The sequence below is a fragment of the Haliotis rufescens genome, unplaced genomic scaffold (genome assembly GCF_023055435.1).
Source record: "Haliotis rufescens isolate VD_foot unplaced genomic scaffold, xgHalRufe1.0.p SCAF_2, whole genome shotgun sequence".
NCBI lineage: Eukaryota > Metazoa > Mollusca > Gastropoda > Lepetellida > Haliotidae > Haliotis > Haliotis rufescens.
Genome location: NW_025963890.1, coordinates 60,557,890 through 60,580,687, shown reverse-complemented (window position 1 = coordinate 60,580,687; position 22,798 = coordinate 60,557,890). Strand labels below are relative to the sequence as shown.

General features: G+C 39.7%; 2 protein-coding genes across 3 annotated transcripts in view; both read left to right on the top strand.

Moving 5' to 3' along the window:
- The window catches only part of LOC124142205 (heparan sulfate glucosamine 3-O-sulfotransferase 1-like), a 287,594-nt gene that overhangs the window by 134,349 nt on the left and 130,447 nt on the right, over nt 1-22,798 (top strand). The window lies entirely within an intron of this gene.
- Nucleotides 8,692-22,798, top strand: part of LOC124142173 (heparan sulfate glucosamine 3-O-sulfotransferase 5-like) — a 132,248-nt gene continuing 118,141 nt past the window's right edge. Inside the window, exon 1 of the mRNA XM_048400280.1 lies at nt 8,692-8,742. The gene's annotated coding sequence lies outside the window, so the exon portion shown is untranslated. The remainder of the gene's footprint in view (nt 8,743-22,798) is intronic.

Genomic DNA, 22,798 nt, shown 5'->3' with positions numbered 1-22,798 from the left:
AATGACTATAGAGGTAGCAGAATTTTGATGAATTATAAGCTAAAAATATCACTTTGTCTGTTATTAATTGTAATTTTATTCATATGACACTTTAACGGTGGAAATGTAAGCCTCATTTCAACGTTATTCCATTACGCACAATTTGGTTCACTCATAAGAATAAATCAGAGACATTTGGAGTTCGATTCAGAGAGACATTAGAGACATTTAGTGAATTTTCCCCTTTCAAACCTTGGGACTTAAAATCAATGAATGTAAATCTGATAAATATGCCATTGCATACACAAATTTGATTATCCATTCAAGTAAGTTAAACACATTAGGGATATTTGTTGGAATTGTCCTATCTCAAATAACACATTACAGCAATGGAAGCAAAGATTCATCAGTTTCTTCAATGAAAAAATCGAAGCTTCCGCTATCCAAATCAATACACTAATGATATTGAATTTGAAGCAACATGCAGTAAGCCCTTCACACAAAATGCATAAACTTTGAAAGAATCTATAATTGACATGCTCTCTCACAGTCTGTATAATCCTATATTGTCTGGCTATGTCAGTGTAGTGTGATCTCCATGTTCTGCACTGATGGTCTGTGTGGGTGGGAATACCCTGGTCTGTAATTATCCTATATTGTCTGGCTATGTCAGTGCTGTGTGATCTCTGTGTTTTACAGTGATGGCCTTGTGGTTGAGAATACCCTGGTCTATATAATTCTATATTGTTTGGCTATGTCAGTGCTGTGTGATCTCTGTGTTCTGCACTGATGGTCTGTGTGGGTGGGAATACCCTGGTCTATATAATCCTATATTGTCTGGCTATGTCAGTGCTGTGTGATCTCTGTGTTTTACACTGATGGCCTAGTGGTTGAGAATACCCTGGTCTGTAATTATCCTATATTGTTTGGCTATGTCAGTGCTGTGTGATCTCTGTGTTTTACACTGATGGCCTTGTGGTTGAGAATACCCTGGTCTATATAATCCTATATTGTCTGGCTATGTCAGTGCTGTGTGATCTCTGTGTTTAACACTGATGGCCTTGTGGTTGAGAATACCCTGGTCTATATAATCCTATATTGTTTGGCTATGTCAGTGCTGTGTGATCTCTGTGTTTTACACTTATGGCCTTGTGGTTGAGAATACCCTGGTCTATATAATCCAATATTGTCTGGCTATGTTAGTGCTGTGTGATCTCTGTGTTTTACAGTGATGGCCTTGTGGTTGAGGATACCCTGGTCTATATAATCCTATATTGTCTGGCTATGTCAGTGTGATTTGTGTTCTGCACAGATTGTCAGTACAGTTGAGAATATCCTGTGTAATCATCTGTCTGGATATGACACCAGATTTCTAGGTGTATGTAAATTTCAGTGCCGCCTTCAAATTACTGGGCATTTGTCATATCAACCACTCAGCTCTCTTGTATCCTTACGGTTTGCCATAGGCTTGGAACATAATTATCATGTAACACCTTGTATATCTACAAAAAATACTGCGAAGTTTTCAGTTTATAAGAGGATCCAGATTATCCAATTAAATCACTACCTCACTCGTGAATCAGGTAACTGGTTGCCGTTTTCAAACTTCGACGTACAATCCATTTTTGAAATGAGAGTTTGAACACAAGAAATAACATTAGAGATGAATGTAGAACACTTTCCATTTTTGCACTTTTAAAGTCCATACATTTAACAGAGAAAATGTGTCCAACAGCTTTCCGGGGCTCATGATATTGGTGCCATTTCGAAAATACAACATGGCTGCCTCCCTTGCCATGTGATCACTAGGTGTATGGTGATTTGAGTGTGATGATAACATACGTTGTTATTTGAAGGCATCATCAAAATCTCAAGGCAAAGGTGCCAATAAGAAATTATAAGGAAGAGTTACTGTTCTTTTCATGCATGTCAAACAAACCACCAAACATTAAGTATGTAGCATTGAAATTTGTGTATGCCTTGGAATCTGTTGTTGCTTCTGTCCTGTCCTGTCAGACTGTCAGCTTTTAAAACCCATTCAAGTCTCTACATCCATTAAAGTTGACACACCAATACAAGGTTGTGATGAGGTCTGCACTTCCAATTCATGTTTGTCTGCCAGTGTGACCTCATCGGACATTGGAGTCACTGTCAAGGTTGTGGTGAGATCTGCACATCCAATTCATGTTTGTCTGCCAGTGTGACCTCATCGAACATTGGAGTGGCTATCAAGGTTGTGATCAGATCTGCACATCCAATTCATGTTTGTTTGCCAGTGTGACCTCATCGGACATTGGAGTTGCTGTCAAGGTTGTGATGAGATCTGCACATCCAATTCATGTTTGTTTGCCAGTGTGACCTCATCAGGCATTGGAGTTGCTGTCAAGGTTGTGATGAGATCTGCACATCCGATTCATGATTGTTTGCCAGTGTGACCTCATAGAACATTGGAGTTGCTGTCAAGGTTGTGATGAGATCTGCACATCCAATTCATGTTTGTTTGCCAGTGTGACCTCACCGAACATTGGAGTTGCTGTCAAGGTTGTGATGAGATCTGCACATTCAATTCATGTTTGTTTGCCAGTGTGACCTCATCGAACATTGGAGTCGCTGTCATGATTCATGAATACCACATGCCAGTTGTCTCCTGGAATGCTAGACCTCTGATTGGTCCCAGTGATGATGCCCTAGAGGTCTACATCTGTGGTTTAAGCTGACCCTATGTCCTTCAGCTTAGTGAGGTGGGAAGGACACTTTAAGTTGCACATGTTATCATGTAGAGGATTTGTAATGTTCAGCAAAATCTAGCATGTTGAGTGCATGGTTTGAAAGCATAATCCAAGCTGAGCAGTCTTTTAGCATTAGGATAAATGATGTTCTTGCATCAGGATTTCAATTTGGGTGGAACATTGATCCACGTTATGTGAATCGCTCAACAAGATTGAAACTGTTGAGAAACTATTTCCAACTAAAACAGTGACTAGGTCACGTATATTTTCGAAAAAATCACATTTGCTATCAGTTGGTAAATATGGTTGTTGATTTCTTTTTAACATAAGATGTCAGGTCATTTGCTTTTTGGTGTTTATTTTGATTATTTTGCAAAAATCTATATTTTTAAAAAGATTTAACTTTCAATACAGTTAATTAGGAGAATCAGTTTTGAATCATAGAGCATAGACCACATCTGTTTCAGAGGTGATGAAATGGGTGTTCGTGTAGGTTGGAGTTGTGATAATGAATGCAAATCCCTGGTGAGATTCGTGCAGTAGCTCATCATATTGTCTGTCCGATGTGACAATTACCCCATCCATCTATAGTCTAAATATTTAAATATCGGTGAAATCAGGCCAAATTGACCACATAATGGCAACTTGAGAGAGGTAATCCTCATACTGTCTGGGACAAATTTGTCTTGCAGATTTTGATTTGGTTTTCTCACATGAGGATGAAATTCAACAATTGTCCCGAAAGATGTTCTGACGTATATTGCATTGAAATCTACATAATTGATGTCTGTTTTGGATGTCTTGGTCGAATTTGTTTCTGTGTTGCTGACTACATCCCAGGAGGAGTAATGATTAAGTGTACTTAAGCTTTTAATGAAAATGTTGGTAGGAGTCTTTAGATCAGTGGTTAGTTCCACGACAACTGTGTATTTAAGCAATAGCATCCTGTAACTGATTGTTCCTCAATGTCTGGGTGTAGCCATATTGGGGTATCGTGTGTTGATCCTCAATGTCTGGGTGTAGCCATATTGGGGTAGTGGTGTTATCCTCAATATGTGGGTGTAGCCATGTTGGCCTATCATGTGTTGATCCTTAATGTCTGGGTGTAGCCATATACAGATATGGTGCCATACATATTGCCTTTAGTCGTGTTCAACAATGTCTGGGTCGGACTGCTTTCATAGCCTTTAATTACAAAATATATTACCTTTAAGGGTTTCTGGGCCACATGACTGTAGGTCATCATTGACAGAAGGGCAGACAGCTGATTTGGATAGACAATCACTTTGTCTATGAAAAGTTTCTTTAAAGTAGTTGTAATATACTTTTTACCTGAGAACCTTCCTAATCAAGGAAAGTAGACTTGCCTTAGGCTTTTAGTGAAAAAAGTAATTAAAAAATATAAATTATACAGTCATGGCACAGGACGACTCCTGTATTGGAAACTTTCTGTCACTAGCATATACTTGCTTCATCCTGGAAACTGGGTAATTCACATTTGTTGCAAGACCAATGAGATCTTTTTCTTCAAGTGTGTGTGTGTCTGCTTCTGCTTCTGTATCTGTGTCTGTGTCTGTGTCTGTGTCTTTGTGTGTCTGTGTCTGTGTCTGGTAAACCCTGAGTGATTCCCATACTCTGTATCTGAGATCACTGTTAAAGGTCCCTCCTCTAAGCCATATTGATCTGTCAGTGCCTAATTTGAATGTATAAGTAAGTAAGCCTGGCCATATTATGTCATGGTTTGTGGCTCCCTGGGGTACCATTATTGCTTGAGTTAGTACCCGGGGAAAGCTCTGGCATTGATATGTATGTAATTATCGGTTCTTTAGAGAATAATTAATGCTTTTGTGTTTCAAGAATCAGGGTCTCTGGAAAGGATAAAGTCTTTGATAACAATTGGATAAGACTACATGACAAGGGAGTAGCAATAGTCTCGGATAACGTGAAGAACTCAAAATTAATATGAAATGTTTTATGATATGAGTGTGTGTCTGTGTGTGTATGTTTTGTTGTTTGATATCACAGTCAGTAATATACCAGGAATATGATGGCAGCTTGTTAACAATCAAGTCTGGACCAGACAATCCAGTGGTTGATATTGTGAGCAACAATCCATGCCATCTGGGTACCAGGATACACCATGAACAAGTCCCCAAGTCTGACCACTCAATCCATTACGTTGTCGCTTACGACCAGCATAGGTTTCTGGGAACCAATTCTAACCCTGAATTAAACAACAACACATGCACAGATGCACACTAAAATGTCACCCAGTGACCTATTTTTCATGATTTGAAACATGTCTTGGAACAAGCAGTGTTGAGTCGCTGCAGCTGGAAAACTTTTTTAGACTAAAAACAGTTCTGTTTCCAAAATTAAGAACATATAATCTTTAGAAGCAACATTTCAATTTTGCAAATCAGCATAATAAATCAACTGATGTTTTGGAGAAAAGTCGTATATGAAATAGCAAATCATGGTTCTTGTCCACATTTTTCGATTTATAAACTTTGCCAGTTCAAGGTTAGATAGCACAAAACATTTTGTAGATGTTTTCATATTGAGTAATATCTTTCTGGCTGTGCAGACCCGTGAAGATCCAGGGTAGAACAGGTCTTCAGCAACCCATGCTTGCCGCAAGAGGCTACTATGCTTGTCGTAAGAGGCTACTATGCTTGCCGTTAGAGGCGACTAATGGTCGGGTGGTCAGGCTCGCTGACTTGGTTGATGCTGGTCCAGACTCGATTATTTACAGACCCCCGTCGTAACTGGCGGTGCTATACAAAAAAAACAAAAAAAATCCTGGCTGGGTAATCTTTGGGGGCCCAGATGCTTCAATTTGCTGTACATTTACATCCCTCAATGGATCCAGGCACTTTTGAGGTCACCGGTGGCCCAGTCTGAGGCGTCGTGGGTTTCATCGAAGTGGTAAATGTCTAATGTCTGAATCACTTCAGGCTTTTCTCCCACATAAAGCTGACATACCATGATATAACGTGGATACTGTTAAAAGCGGCATTAAACGCAACTCACTCGCTCACTCACTCACTCCATGGTTTTGAGTTCCCATATTCTTCTAGAAGATGATGTTTGGTCTGGGAGCACTATACCCATTGGTTTCAGTAAAGTGGTCAACATCTGTGACCTTCATCGATTTGGGCTTTCTTACAGGAAGCAGACACAGTGATATGATTGAAGTATTGTTCAAAGTGGAGTTCAGCCCTAAAAACTGACTCACTCTGTTATCCTTTATGTAATAACATGTGACATCATTTAATTGTCAATGCTAAGTTTACTTACTTTTCGCAGTTTTGAGTTTGGAAGCCAAATGAGCAAGAACACATTAGGGAAAGTACTTGTTTTTATGGTCAAATAAAACCATGCTATTTAACAAAAGACATTGCCACATTCGTAAATGTCACACACAGGGCTATTGACCATAAACATAATGACTGAGGACCGCTAACTGTGTGTGTTTGCACCTGAGCTTGGGAGTCAATGTTCTTGGTGGCCATTGTCTTCAAGAGCAGATCAAACACTGGTAGTTTATGATGGCTTCAGCAAAGAAGGAACAGGCCGGTTTATATGGCTATGAATCACCATTATACTGCATAATATTGTGCCATTTGTCCTTGTGGGAACTGAAGTATCCGTATTTTACTCTAAAGTGGCAGTGTGCTTTCAGGAAGACCCTCATTGAGGTGTAAATATAGAAAATGACACTGACAGTTTGGGGATTTCTTGTATATTTTTCAGTGAACCTCTGAAATTCAGATTCCACAAAGATGAGTTGACTGGCAATGTTAGACTATAGTGCAAGTAAGGATTCTGTCAGGATACTGTCATAGTGCTCATTTTAAGTTTAATTATTTCAGAAAATGCATTATTATATTATTATCAAATTTTCCTTGCATATATTTTTCTTAACTTGTCGTAACTAGGAAAGACCCTGCTCTGATGTCCGGGTTGTAAACTGAACTTTGTTTTGTGCTAAGTGCCCCTGGCGATCCCTCTTTAATTAAGCACTGACTAATTCTCATCATATTATTCAATTAATTATTATTCAACTGTTATTTAGTGTTATGTATCTTCATTGACATGTTATTACTCAATTGTATCTTTTTCTATGCATTAATACTTTCTTTAACCAATTATATTTTAGAGATATTTTTTGGCTCATGAGAAATGTGTAGTGGGTGACCAACATCTATTCAAGAAATAAACGACTCATGAGTGGTTAATTCTCCATGCAGTGTTTTATTGTACGATAAAGACGAGTGGAAGTTGTTTGTTTCTTATATGGGTAACATTATGCACAGCCTCTTTAAGTATGGTGATAAAATGTACAAGCTTTAAAAAGATTTTCCCGTATTTAAATAATGATGACTCCCTCAGTAGAAGCCGACCTCGGCAATGTCGGACAAGTCCATTTTATGAACACAGGTCGGGATTTCCCGCATATTCTCACAATCCTCTCATCGATTACCTGTATCTTTTCCCTTAGTACTGATTGTCATATCTCTCACGCTTTTGGATGCGATTGTTTGACCATTGCGTTAATCTGCGTACCCCAGTTACATCTTTTGGCAACAACTCACTCAACACTCCCCTCTCAAAAATAACGTCGTCCAATATACAACATCATCAAGTTGCGTGCACATGTTCGAATCTCAAGAGGTGACGTCATTATAGAACAATGTTTTATCTTGAAATAAACCACGTTTGTTCTTCATTGCTCTTTGCGATCGATCGTGTCGCTATCTTAAATATAAATAATATCTCTATAGAGAGACAGACAAGAAAGTGAGGTGGACCATGTGGTTGACGTTCACATGACCATGATGTTTCATCACCTTTGGGATATAAGTATTTTGTGTGTTTGTTTGTTGTGTAATGCTGCACTCAGCAATATTCCAGCTTTATGATAATGGTCTGTAAATAATAAGTCTGGACCAGACAATGCAATGATTGATAATGTGAGCAGCAATCCACAACACACCAACGATCATGTGACCACCATGACACACAATCATCCAAGTCACCGAGCCTGACCAACCAATCAGTGCATCCTCTTAGAACCAGCTTAGCTTGCTGGCGAGCAGTTCTAACCGGAACCAATCCAGATTGGTGTCAAACAATGTATCAAATAAATGAAATTAAAAGGTTTCAGAGTTTTTTTTGGTATGGTTTTGAACTGATGAATATTACTCATATTCTCTGGTAGTTCTTCTGGAAATATGTCAAACATTTCATAACAATCCATTAACACATACAATCGAATCTGCTTTTGGCAGAGATTTCTCATGAATATCATAAGGGGTTTTGTCACCTTTATGTTTTTGGAATAATTTGCCAAAGAACACCAAAGAAATATAACTTAAGATTATTTCATTAAAATAGTTAATAATAGGCATATCGATACCATTGTGTTTCATTATCTTTGTAAACTTAGCAGAAGCAATTATCCACATCATTATCTACCCACTGTTATGCATTTTTCAAAGCCCTTATTGGTTAAGTCCTGTGATATGCATCTATGGGAATGGTCCACTATATATTGACTAATCCAAAATAAAGAGAAGTTCTGCCAACATTTAGATAGAATAATAATGGATTCACCCTCTGTGGGCTCAGCTTTGTTAATTTAATGAAGGTAGAACTCTGGAACTCCGAAGAACGACAATCTGAGAACAGGAGGTTCACCGAAGGCTTATCTTCACTGTGTGATTTATTCTATTATTTATACATGTTCTTTGTCAGACGGAAATGAGTATGAAAGTTTTATGATAACACGGTATTTACCACGGAGCATATTTTATTTGTATGTTTTGTATTGTATTGCAACACTTTTGAAAGAAGCCTGATAAGGTAGACCATGATAACAGCTATTGATGATGAGAGCAATTTCATAGAACTTGGAACTGAAGTTGGAAGTTGAACGTACCTTCTCTGCTGAATAATAACTTCATCATTTGTGTTGAGGAATAGGTAATATCTGCCTTCAAGGAACCCATCTGAATACTTGTGACATTATGTGAGTAAGATATTGAACTGATTTCCATTTTAAGTAAAGATCCGGGGTAGAATAGATCTTCAGCAACCAATGCTTGCCTTAAAAGGCGACTTTGCTTGTCGTAAGAGGCGACTAACGGGATCGGGTGGTCAGGCTCGGTGACTTGGTTGATGCACGCATCAATCCCAATTGCATGGATTGATGCTCATGATGTCAATCACTGGATTGTCTGGTCCAGACTTGATTATTTACAGACCGCCATCATATAGCTGTAATATTGCTGAGTGCGGCATTAAACAAACAAATAAACAAACATGATATTTTGTATTTCAGAATGAAGTCATTGATGTTTAGATGGTTTTGGTGGAGTCGCTAAGATATTATATTTTCTCTTTGGTTTGATTAATTTCTGTCTTCTTGTTGAGTGATTAATGTAATTATAGCATAAAATCAATGCACATATTGACTCAGACTATTTCTAACATGTTTATAAATTGTTTCCAGTGAAACTCCACTTGCCATGACGATTTACATTTAAGTGATCATTGATTGCTTAATAAAAAGAGCTAACATGAATGTTTTTCTTTTGAAATTTGAGCAAGGGCAACTTTACAAGTATTCAGTGGGCATGTAAAATTGAAAGTTTGTGAGTTCTCCATATTGATAGAAACAGGGACTGACAAAGATCCCAGAAACAAGTGCCAATCGATGTAGAGAACCATTATGGCCTAATGCACCAGGTCTATGTTGGCAAAAAGTTCATCGACCAAAAAAGCCCTTCCTTCTTCCTGCTTGTGACAAGAGAGGAACATTTGACATGGCAGTGGAGCAAAAAATTAGACAAGATTTTCTTTCTCAAAGGATTTGTAGAATGTATTGTTTCTTTGTGTCTTGTTTGCAGGCTTGGATGTTCACGTTGCAAGTGCTATGATATGTTAAAGGCTTGTGGGTTTTGGAGGATTTTGCAATGCATCTTTAAGTGAAAAATTTACAACCACTTTGAACAATGTTGAAGTAATGGGTATTTTAGTTAAAAAAAGAACTCATTGCGACACTGAATTTATCACTTGTGAAACAAGGTTTAACTTTTCTTTTTAGGATTTTTATTTAGGATTTCATGATTTGTGTACACCTGGTGTTAATGATTTTCAGTGATCCATTCACATAAGTTTCACAGCTATTTTGCCTTTGAAACCCAAAGGAATCTGTTTTGGCAAATAATCAAGACTGATTTTTCTCTGGCATTGAAGTTTCATATTTACAGATATATTGTTCTTCATTCTTCTCAAGGAGGAAGAGGAATATATGTTTATGTCAGCAAAATGTATCAGTGACATTCAAGGAACGCATGTTTCAGATCTGAATTATTTGTTTTGTTTTTATGGTTAAGGAATAGAGTGATAGTTTAGTGTTGGCTTGTCAGGTTGAAGACCTGGTTTATTTCCATCATTAGCAGACTGGACAAAGAAACTATTTCTTACCTATTTCTCTTTCTGCTAATGCCTGTAGAAGAGCAAACTCACTCATTCCTAATTTGAGTGAATTGTAATTCATCTTATGTGCATAGTGGAAGTGTGTATAACTCTTCTGTTACCGAGGCTGGAGGAACAGGACTTTCTGGTTTAAAATTGCACTGCCTGGGCATGTGTTTTCCAAGCCGGAAATGATGTCATTTGAGTGGAGATGAATGTTGATGGCCACATAGGAGAGTTTGGAGTTTGAACACCCCTGTATGTCCTATACATGTTGGCCACCTTTTGTTAACTTTGATCATAAATCTGCCTGCTTTTTTTTTATAAAGTGGAGGGGATGATATCATTTTATGGTGTTTGGCCTATGTCTTTGAATATAAAATAATGTAAGTGTTCCCAAGTAAAGGATGAAAATCAATACTTTCAGTAAAGGGAACGGTTATTTGAGGATATGCAGTTGAAAACCAGGCCTCAAGCCTTTGGGTTTTATTGTAACAATAAATAAGTGAAAAGCTTTAGTTTCATGTAATGTCCCTGAGATGTTCTACTTTAAGCACTGACAGCCATTACAGTTTTAAACTTCACAAGTTTAAGACATTAGGTGCTACAAAATGGCCAAGATAGTTCATTGATCACCATTCACGTTGTCATCCATTGCCCAAAGACTTATCCATAAGAAACACATATTGCAGTGATTTATCAGGCCACAGCTAACAAAACCGTAGTTCTTTTGTCCATGCCAGTAATTACACATAACCCTAATTAGCAAAAAGGTCTGAGTCCAAATAGTCCCAGACACTTGTGATGGCATTTTGCCCAAAAAGTAGATTGGGTGCTCTTTAGGACAAAATAGCCTTCCTTTGCCATCTTGATGGCGTCTTTGAAAGGCAATGATCAGGAGCCGATTGCTTGACTCTTAAATACAGTGTTAATCTCCATAAATTGTCCACAATTAAGTACATATGGATCTTTATGGGCCTGTTGCGATAGCTACCCCACTTCATAAGATCGGAATCCATTCACCTCTGGGAAGCGTCTTTACTTGCTGCCAGAAAGATGCTCAAGAAGGCCTCTTTATTTTGAGGCTAAAACGGCCTTGGGAATAATTGCGTGTAAGATGCAGTGGTGTAAAGGGACCCAAGTTGCTGTCTTGAATTGATTACCAGCAAAAAGTGGTTGAATTACGATAATGACATATTAAGTTTCAGATGGTAGACTTGAATAATGAAACTTTTCCTTAGAAGTGGTTGGTTTGAAACCATGAACATGAACCATAGGCTCTCTACGACACCGATGTATTAAAGTGGCATTGATTTGAAAAAGGTTTAAGAATATCTGAAATGAGACCCTCAGAATGTGTTAAAGCACTTTCATCACTGCAGTAATTGAACTTGAATTAGGTTTTTGGGGTGTGATGATGCAGTTATTGCCCAACGCAATGTCTACCGTAATAGCTTCAATTGATATGTTGCATCCTGAATCTCAAACAATTAAACTTGATTGCTCCTGCTAATAATCTGGGCCTGTTCAATATTCAGGAGAACCTTAAAATAGATGATAATTGCCAAAATAGATAGCCATTTGAAATTGGATGCCAAATACATTTTGTCATGAAATATTGATTTGAGAAAAATCCGTAATCTGTGAAAAGCAGTACTTTTTTATGTCTCATGTGAGGATGTTTTTCAAAGTTATTGATATTTGTTTCGGTCACTCTTGCCCTATATCCTATGTGGCCTTGTGGTCTAAGTGGTCTGCAGAGTTGCACCCCTTAGTCCTGCCAGGATCTGCTCATCATGAGTTTGAATCCTACATTTGCCCCAATTTTAATCCTCATTTTGTCAGCACTATACCTGTGGTTGGGGGACTCAGTAGAAGTTTCAAGTTGCGAAACTGCATTAATAATCAAAGTGGTATTAAACTTCTTAAACACCTCTTGTTTCATACAGTATTTAGATCTCGGCAAATATTAATGGGCCATTGTCTATCATTAAGGATTGACTGTATTATGGGGGCTCATTTAGGCTTGAATTGAAAAAGCAATGTGCAAACTGTATGAGTCCGTATATCCTTATAATCACATTTCACAGCAACATTGTGTGTGTGATGATCTGGGTAGAATAGGTCTTCAGCAACCCATGCTTGCCATAAAAGGTGACTAAGGTAAGAGGTGACTTACGAAATCTGGTGGTCAGGCTCACTGACTTGGTTGACGCATGTCATCGTATCGCAATTGCATGGATGATGCTCATGATGTCAATCACTGGATTGTTTGGTCCGGATTCAATTATTTACAACAATGTTTGTTCTCAGCAATAGTTTAATGACACAAAAATCAAATATATAAAAACAGATAGATATGATGAGGTAAACATTCCTGGCACTGGCATGAATTTGGTAGCTGCTGTATTTATTGATATAAACTGGTACCCCGCCAAGGTCAATAGCCAGTCAATGCAGAGAACCATCTTACAAAGTTCAAATTGTCTGTCAATGAAGACTACATGCAAGAAAACGAATGACAAAGTGTAATGAATAGTAAGAATAACCACTCATCTACATCAACTCACTGAGCAAGTTGCTCCATTTGTACAAGGGGTGGCTAAAGTGTTCACTCCTCTGGTGTCACCTGCTGTGATATTGCTGGAATATTACTTAAAGCGACGTAAAACCTCACTCACTCTATTTCAAGCTCCTTCCCAGCGCGTGACACCTTTGTTACACTCTCGGTAACATCGCTGCCACCAGTGTGGGCGCGGCCATTACAAGAATCTTGAAATTTGCCCTCCAACCCTATATGTAGTAACGTTTATACTTTTGTTTATGTCTTTGGGAATGCCATCATATTTCAATTTGAAAAGGTTTACGACTGACCATGTTTTCGAGATGAATTTACTTTGTTGTTTTGATAATCAGATTGGTTCGAGATTGCAGACTAACGGAAAATCAACCAACTTCTCCCTTACATTCTTACTATGTCAATAACACGATAGTTTTAATGAAACAGAGATTCAAAGTGACAAACGAAGAAAGTAATTTAGCAGCGACAAGTGTATTCGGCGTCACGACAGTCGTCACTTGTTTGTAAACATAACGGTTATTCGGTTGCGAGTTCAACTCCAAGCATGGTTGTGGCCACCTATTCACAGTGGGGAGTTTTGACTGGTGGCAGCGATAGTATATAGAGCTCCGGGAACGTACGATCGCTGTGAGGAGCTTGACTCTATTTTATACAAGGGGAACAACTCCCAACGAGAGTATGAACTGAGATTAACTGCCCCTGAGTTATCAAATGTCATGGTCATAACAGTAGCTTGCAGATACTGTGTTTGTCCTTTCCACAATTCATCTAAATGGTATGTTGTTTCACACTGCTTTCAACATTGATTTGGATGGAAATAATATTTTGAGCTGTCAACTCAATAATTAGGTGAGTGGTTCTCATGCGAAATATGTGTTTTTTGTGTTTTTGAAGTGTCAGTCAAATTGAATCGCACAGTTCAACATAATGAATGTAGGTATATAATCGGGGGGCTTCAGTAATCTTAGCTAGGCCTACTTAATGATTGGTCTAGACCAATCTCCATTTGTGCATAGATCTTCAGCAACCCATGCTTGCCGTAATACGCGACTTTGCTTGTTGTAAAAGGCGACTAACGGGATCGGGTGGTCAGGATCGCTGACTTGGTTGATGAATGTCATCGATCCAACATTGCGAGGATCGATGCTCATGATATCAATCACTGGATTGTCTGGTCCAGACTTGATTATTTACAGACCGCCGTCATATAGCTGGAATATTGCTGAGTGCGGCATTAAACAACAAACAAACCAACCAACCGTTTGTGCAAGTGGATGGCGAATGTCGCCGAAGCCTCAAAGATTGCAATCGTATGGATTTACAATAATTATATAGTTGTAATTATCAGTATATTATAAGATTAATATACAATAATAGTGGAAATAAGATTGTTTTGTGCAAATGACCCCAGGAAGAAGGCGGCATGGGTATTCCAATAACTTGCATTGGTATTCCCAGACATTCCATTTTCGTAAAAGTAGACTCGTTGATGCATACAAAGTAGTGTCTCAGTGGGCATGACTTCTATTTTTTACATTCATTGACATTGACCTATTCAGCCAATCAGATAGCAGGAATTACAACGGTCACACATTAGATTTAATTACAACAGTATGAACAGCCTTTTGTATTCCTGGCAGACATATTGATGGCAGTCAAATGGAGTTAGTAAGTGTGTAAATATTGCTGTGATAGAAAGGTTTTCATTGGCATTGCAAGATGCTGAATAACCTGTCATTGGTTATGTCTCAGTATAGCGACTACCCCTTCACATCACTCCATGCTTAATGCAAAGCGTTCCTTTGTTCAGTGTGCTGTTCAAGTATTAGGATGCCAAGCCGAACATCCTCCAAGGGATGGGTCTCGGCCGGGGTGTGCAAGTACAAGCTGTGGTAATTATATTTGGGATGCAAGAAAACTCAATTACATTCCTGTTTCACTTGATTGATTCAAATATCAGGCTTCACACAATCCATACCTTGACATTTGTTCACTAATTTCTTTTCAGCAAAGCAAATAATTTTCTGTTGTTGTGTGAATTTGTGCTGATTGAGTTTAGGTCATTCCATTCCAGGAAGGAAGCTGAAGCACCTGGTTCTTTTTAAAGACTTTCTGAGATTTCAAAAACAACTTGATGGAAAATCAGGCAGTTTATGTTTGCCTAGATTAAGTAAGCAATTAAGCATTAAGTTTGAGATCTCAATGAATTTGGTTTATTATCTTGGTATAGATGGCACATTGGAAAGCCAGATATTTGATATATGTGATCAGGGATTTCAGGAAAATACTGAGGTATTCTGACCTTTAACTGTGGTGTGGATGACCTTGAGCTATGGCCCAACTCTTGACAGGGATGATGTTCTGACTTTTAGCTGGTGTTAGTCCTTGTTGAAAGATGAAGTATTCATGCCTTAAGAAGGTTTGCATGGGTCTGCTCACAGCCAAGATAATCTGATCTTTTGATATGAAGTGGGCTAAAACTTTGGTCTTGATCATCAAGGTCCTTTGACCTTAGTCTTCAGTTTGCTGTTGATCGGCAAGGTATTCTGACCTCAAGGTTTGGTCATGCTCACAGTTGGTCATCAAGGTACTCTGACCTCAAGCTTTGGTCATGCTTTTGAATATCAAGGTATTCTGACCTCAAGGTTTGGTTTGCTGTTGATCGTCAAGGTAATCTGACCTCAAGCTTTTGTCATACTCACAGTTGATCATCGAGTTCTTCTGACCTTAATCTTTAATTTGTGTTGATCATCAAGATATTCTGATCTGAAGGTTTGGTTTGCTGTTGATCGTCAAGGTATTCTGACCTCAAGCTTTTGTCATACTCACAGTTGATCATAGAGTTCTTCTGACCTTAATCTTTCATTTGTGTTGATCATCAAGATATTCTGATCTGAAGGTTTGGTTTGCTGTTGATCGTCAAGGTATTCTGACCTGAAGTTTTGGTTTGCTGTTGATCGTCAAGGTATTCTGACCTGAAGGTTTGGTTTGCTGTTGATCATCAAGATATTCTGACCTGAAGGTTTGGTTTGCTGTTGATCGTCAAGGTATTCTGACCTGAAGTTTTGGTTTGCTGTTGATCGTCAAGGTATTCTGACCTGAAGTTTTGGTTTGCTGTTGTCCAGGAAGGTAGTCAGCAACTACATTATCACACCTTATAATTACTGTTCAAGAAAGTAATAAGGGTACTAATATTATGAAGTATCAGCTCAGTCATATTCCTCCAGTGGGAATTCTGGGTTAGAATTGACCCATGGCCCTTTGCTTGTTGTAAGAGTCGATGTAATGCATCGGGTTGTCAGGCCCTGTGACATGGTTGATGCATGTCATCATACCATACAGCTCAGATCATTATTCATAATTTCAATCAATGGAATGTCTGTTCAGACTTGATTATTATGAAACTGCCGTCATGTGGCTAGAATATTGCAGTGCAGCATTTAACAACAAACCATTGAGTATGGTCTTACGCTGCTTTAGCAATATTCCAGCAATATCACGGCGAGGGACACCAGAAATGGACTTCACACATTGTACCCATGTTGGGTTTTCGGCATGACGAGCGAATGCTTTAACCACTAGGCTACCTGACTGCCCCTATACAACAAACCAACCAAATTATACATTTCGATAGATATGATAAATAAATGTGTATTACCAGCAATTCATGTACAACTGGTCATGGTTACAAAAGGAAGTCCTGTGAAGCCCCTATCAAAGGGTTATCAAGATCCCTGGGTGGATCAAAGCTTGCATGATCGGCCACCTGTTTCCGTGCAACACTTGGCAGGATATTGGGATATTACTCAGTGACATGAAGACCTCATGCACTCATTTCCTAAAATGTCAATGTATTCACACTTGTGTGTCTGTCACATGAAATGAAACAGTTCAAAGTGAAAAGTTCATAAAAACTACACTTACAAATAATTGGAATATCAAAATGATGGTACCAGGTGTTTGCAAACTGTGTGAGTACCCCTTCCCTAAAACCAGAATTGCCTGAGGCTCCGGTCTCTGTACACTTGGCCCCAGACAATGTTAGGTTCAGATAAGGACATTTGTGAAGCAAATATTCGAGTAATATGCCGTCACGACATTATTCCACTATCATCCATGTTCATCGTTTTGGGATAGTACACATTTGACTTAGTGCTAAGTATAAATACAAGAGGCCTGGGTGGCCTTGTTTTGTAAGGCAACGGAATTTGCTGTGCAGAATTGCATCCCTTAGTCCTACCAGGATGTGCTGATTGTCCACAGTCTGATCATGAGCCTTGGTTTATCAGCTGTGCCCAGCCTTCCTGTGCTTAGGGTTTTACCAAGATGGTAGATGCGTAAGACATGCATCTCTTTTGGATTTTCTTTCCCACATTCAACTGACAAGCTGTGATACAATTGAAATCTTGTTTAAAGCTTACTCAATCACTAAATCTCCTGTGGGGAGTTGGGGTTAGAATTGATCCCAAACATACAAAGCTGGTAGAAAGAGGTGACCAATATCGATCGGTCAGGCTCGGTGACATGGTTGATTGCATGTCATTGTACCCAGACGGTGTGGAACATTGCTCATGATATCAATCACTGGATTGTCTGGTCCAGACCTGATTATTTATAAGGCTGGAATCGTGGTGAGTGTGACACTAAGCACCAATGAAACAAACATTCACTCAATACTACGAGGAACAGGAACAGGATCACAATGTCGGGACCCTGTGTGGATACGAAGTAGAGTTGCCATGAGAATTGACTATGTTTTAGTGGTTTGAGGTTTTTTATCGTTTGAGATTTTGCCGATTTGAGTGGTACATGATTGGCTGAGGTTGAATACCACCTCCAGTGTATTATATCTCAATTCTATTATGATATATTCCCTGGATCCATTCACCACCACAGCTTCACTCTCTCCATCTCTCTTATCTCAAACTTAGCACTGGGACTGTAGGGTAGCCTAGTAGTTATAGTGTTCACTCGTCACACCGAAGTCCAGGGTTTGATTCCCCACATGTGTACAAAGTGTGAAGCCCATTTATTGTGTCCCCTGCAATGATATTGCTGGAATATTGCTGAAAATGGCGTAAAACAATACTCACTTTCTCTAACTGCACAGAATTTCACTTGCCAATGAGGGGCGGTCGGGTAGCCTAGTGGTTAAAGCGTTGGCTCGTCACGCTGAAGACCCGGGTTCGATTCCCGATATGGGTACAATGTGTTTAGCCCATTTCTGGTGTCCCCCGCAGTGATATTGCTGGAATATTGCTAAAAGCGGCGTAAAACCATACTCACTCACTCATTTGCCCATGAGAATAATGTGACTGGAAGGCTGAGGTTCCAATCTAATTTGACTCAAGCAAATAAAAGTGACAAAACTCTCCCACAATCATAAGAAATCCCTGCTGAAAGCAGATTACACTGTGCGATGCCAACTCTATCATGAGCATGTGTTTATCAATCACTATCAAATAGTGATGACACCAAAATGTTTTATGAAAAGGTGGCACAAACCTAAGTATGGTAGCTGAAGGGTTCAGTGTATTTCCTGCAACAGAATGGAGATATAAATTCCTATGACAATCAAGGATAATCAAGTATGTGTGTCCAATGGCTTATAATCTATCGCTGTGCCTTAATCAGTAACATGGATCATTGGTGGTCATGTCTCCTGGACACAACATTCTCGGTCAGGTAAACAAACTGACCGCTGAGCTAGACTGCTAAGTGAGTGAGTGAGTTGGAGTTAACAGTATTCCGCTTTTAACAGTATTCCAGTTATATCGCGGTCTGTCGGCTTGATGTGTGAGGAAAGTCCAAAGTGATGCAGGTCTCAGATGTTTACCACTTCGGTGAAACCCACGAGCATGGGTATGGTGCTGACAAACCTAGAAACATAATTGGGGTGAACCGGGATTCAAACCCACAATCATAGGTTTCTGGCATGCCCAAGCGACGCAACTCTGTACAGCGAATCACGTTGCCTTAGACGACTGGGCCACCCATGTCCCTTTAGACTGCTAAGCCTTAAAGAGTTTGAGGATGAAGTAAGTAAAGTAGCAGTAGTCATAATGAAAAAGATATAACTGTGCTTAATGAGGTTATTGATTAACATTTAAGCATATTCTCCATGATTAGGCTGTAAGCAAAAAAATACTAAGCAATTAAATCCTTTCTAAAAGGAATCCATAAAGCTAATTGAATATGGAAAGTAACTCTTTAATGAGGCGGGTTGTTCTTGATTGCCTCAAAGGCAATGTGCATTGCATTAATAATAGCAATCTAACTGGTAATTTCTCGCATTTGCAATGTAGCAATTAGCTTCAGTTCAAGAGTCTGAGTTTGTCACCAGTCCTATCCTATTTGATGTCATGATTAATCAAGAAAAGGTCAATGGATAGATGTTAATGGATGAAATATGAAGCCAAGCCTCAAAGATTGGGACAGTCTCATTAACGTTTGCCCCTCCTAAGGGATGGAACCGATGCTAATTTTCATATCACTTTCTGTACTGGCTTTGTGGTGCCGTTGTTGAGGCAGTTGTCGGCTGGTGCTTTTTTTAGTTTGGTAAATTACTTGTGTGTTGAATGTCCCCCTGTGATTAGTGCTCATGGGGATTGAGAAATCAAAAGTGTCTCCTGCCTGATGGATCTGGTGAGAAGTTGTCTTTAAATGTAGGTCATTGGCTCTGAAGAGTGGTGTTGGTCATCTCGTCTGGACATGCACACATTTTACGACACAGTGATGAAAATTCAATATTTCTCTAATGATAAGATGGCTGGAAAGTTTCTTCAGGAGAGCAATTATCAAGTCTGGGCTGCAACTACATGTGGGAAATGTTTTATCTCAATCCCTATAACTGTTCCCTTGCACCAGTAGTTATGGGTTTTCTCAAAGACAAAGTCTGAAAATTACATTTGTCATTTTATGTACCGGTAATTAGTGTTTTGAACACTTGCTGGTTTGGGTTTAATGTGGATTTTTTGGTGATTGTTTTCTGTAGTGGCGAGATGTGCATTTATATTGCCCAAATAAAGTAAGGGCATGTATATTGTGTGAGGGAAGTCAGGGCATGTAAACTGTATGAGGGATGTCAGGGCATGTATATTGTGTGAGGGAAGTCAGGGCATGTATACTGTATGACGGAAGTCAGGGCATGTATACTGTATGAGGGATGTCAGGGGATGTATACTGTATGAGGGATGTCATGGCATGTAAACTGTGTGAGGGAAGTCAGGGCATGTAAACTGTATGAGGGATGTCAGGGCATGTATACTGTGTGAGGGATGTAAGGGCATGTATACTGTATGAGGGATGTCAGGGCATGTATACTGTATGAGGGAAGTCAGGGCATGTATATTGTATGAGGGAAGTCAGGGCATGTATACTGTATGAGGGATGTCAGGGCATGTATACTGTGTGAGGGATGTCAGGGCATGTATGCTATATGAGGGATGTCAGGGCATGTATATTGTATGAGGGATGTCAGGGCATGTATACTATATGAGGGATGTCAGGGCATGTATACTGTATGAGGGATGTCAGGGCATGTATACTGTATGAGGGATGTCAGGGCATGTATACTGTATGAGGGAAGTCAGGGCTTGTGTATTGTATGAGGGATGTCATGGCATGTAAACTGTATGAGGGAAGTCAGGGCATGTATTTTGTATGAGGGAAGTCAGGGCATGTATTTTGTATGAGGGATGTCAGAGCATGTATATTGTGTGAGGGAAGTCAGGGCATGTATTTTGTATGAGGGAAGTCAGGGCATGTATTTTGTATGAGGGAAGTCAGGGCATGAATACTGTATGAGGGAAGTCAGGGCATGTATACTGTATGAGGGAAGTCAGAGCATGTATACTGTATGAGGGAAGTCAGGGCATGTATACTGTATGAGGGAAGTCAGGGCATGTATACTGTATGAGGGAAGTCAGGGCATGTATTTTGTATGAGGGATGTCAGAGCATGTATATTGTGTGAGGGAAGTCAGGGCATGTAAACTGTATGAGGGAAGTCAGGGCTTGTATACTGTATGAGGGAAGTCAGGGCTTGTATATTGTGTGAGGGAAGTCAGGGCATGTAAACTGTATGAGGGAAGTCAGGGCTTGTAAACTGTATGAGGGATGTCAGGGCATGTATACTGTATGAGGGAAGTCAGGGTATGTATATTGTGTGAGGGAAGTCAGGGCATGTAAACTGTATGAGGGAAGTCAGGGCATGTAAACTGCATGAGGGAAGTCAGGGCATGTATATTGTATGGGGGAAGTCAGGGCATGTATACTGTATGAGGGAAGTCAGGGCATGTATATTGTATGAGGGAAGTCAGGGCATGTATACTGTATGAGGGAAGTCAGGGCATGTATATTGTATGAGGGAAGTCAGGGCATGTATACTGTATGAGGGAAGTCAGGGCATGTATATTGTATGAGGGAAGTCAGGGCATGTATATTGTATGAGGGAAGTCAGGGCATGTATATTGTATGAGGGAAGTCAGGGCATGTATACTGTATGAGGGAAGTCAGGGCATGTAAACTGTATGAGGGAAGTCAGGGCATGTATACTGTATGAGGGAAGTCAGGGCATGTATATTGTATGAGGGAAGTCAGGGCATGTATATTGTATGAGGGAAGTCATGGCATGTATATTGTATGAGGGAAGTCAGGGCATGTATACTGTATGAGGGAAGTCAGGGCATGTATATTGTATGAGGGAAGTCAGGGCATGTATACTGTATGAGGGAAGTCAGGGCATGTAAACTGTATGAGGGATGTCAGGGCATGTATATTTAATGAGGGATGTCAGGGCATGTATATTGTATGAGGGATGTCGGCATGTAAACTGTGTGAGGGAAATCAGGGCATGTATATTGTGTGAGGGAAGTCAGGGCATGTAAACTGTGTGAGGGAAGTCAGGGCATGTAAACTGTATGAGGGAAGTCAGGGCATGTATTTTGTATGAGGGATGTCAGGGCATGTATATTTAATGAGGGAAGTCAGGGCATGTATACTGTATGAGGGAAGTCAGGGCATGTATATTGTATGAGGGAAGTCAGGGCATGTAAACTGTATGAGGGATGTCAGGGCATGTATATTGTATGAGGGATGTCGGCATGTAAACTGTGTGAGGGAAATCAGGGCATGTATATTGTGTGAGGGAAGTCAGGGCATGTAAACTGTGTGAGGGAAGTCAAGGCATGTATACTGTATGAGGGAAGTCAGGGCATGTAAACTGTATGAGGGATGTCAGGGCATGTATATTTAATGAGGGATGTCAGGGCATGTATATTGTATGAGGGAAGTCAGGGCATGTAAACTGTGTGAGGGAAGTCAGGGCATGTATATTGTGTGAGGGAAGTCAGGGCATGTATACTGTATGAGGGAAGTCAGGGCATGTAAACTGTATGAGGGAAGTCAGGGCATGTATATTGTGTGAGGGAAGTCAGGGCATGTATACTGTATGAGGGAAGTCAGGGCATGTAAACTGTATGAGGGAAGTCAGGGCATGTATACTGTATGAGGGATGTCAGGGCTTGCATTATTATCTGAGTGTTCTCAAAGGCCAACATCTGGCCCCCAGATCTACAGGAACTATAGCATAATAATTCATATTTGTCAGTGACTCTACAGCAACTGGATATGGTTCCCCAAAGGACCAAAATAGTTGCCAAATAATTGGTATAATTTGCACATGACTGAGTACTTAAGCTGGAATATTAGTCATATGAAGTATTCAGATAATGAAAACAGACACGATGTTTCTATCAGGAGTGTATCAAAATAACCAAAACCGTTACAAACACACCCTCCTCGTTGTGAACAAAATAGACCATTATATTCCCGGAGTCACTCGAGATAGAGCAGTGCTAATTCTCCTGATTAGGTTCAGGTGTACCATTGTAAAGGAGAGGGCGATACCTTGCAGGTAGACACACAGCCAAACAGACGTGCCATGGGGCCTGCCCTCCGACACGGGGAACAATATGCCCCCCTCAATAGCAGATCTTAACAGGGGATTACTTATTTGCTTATCG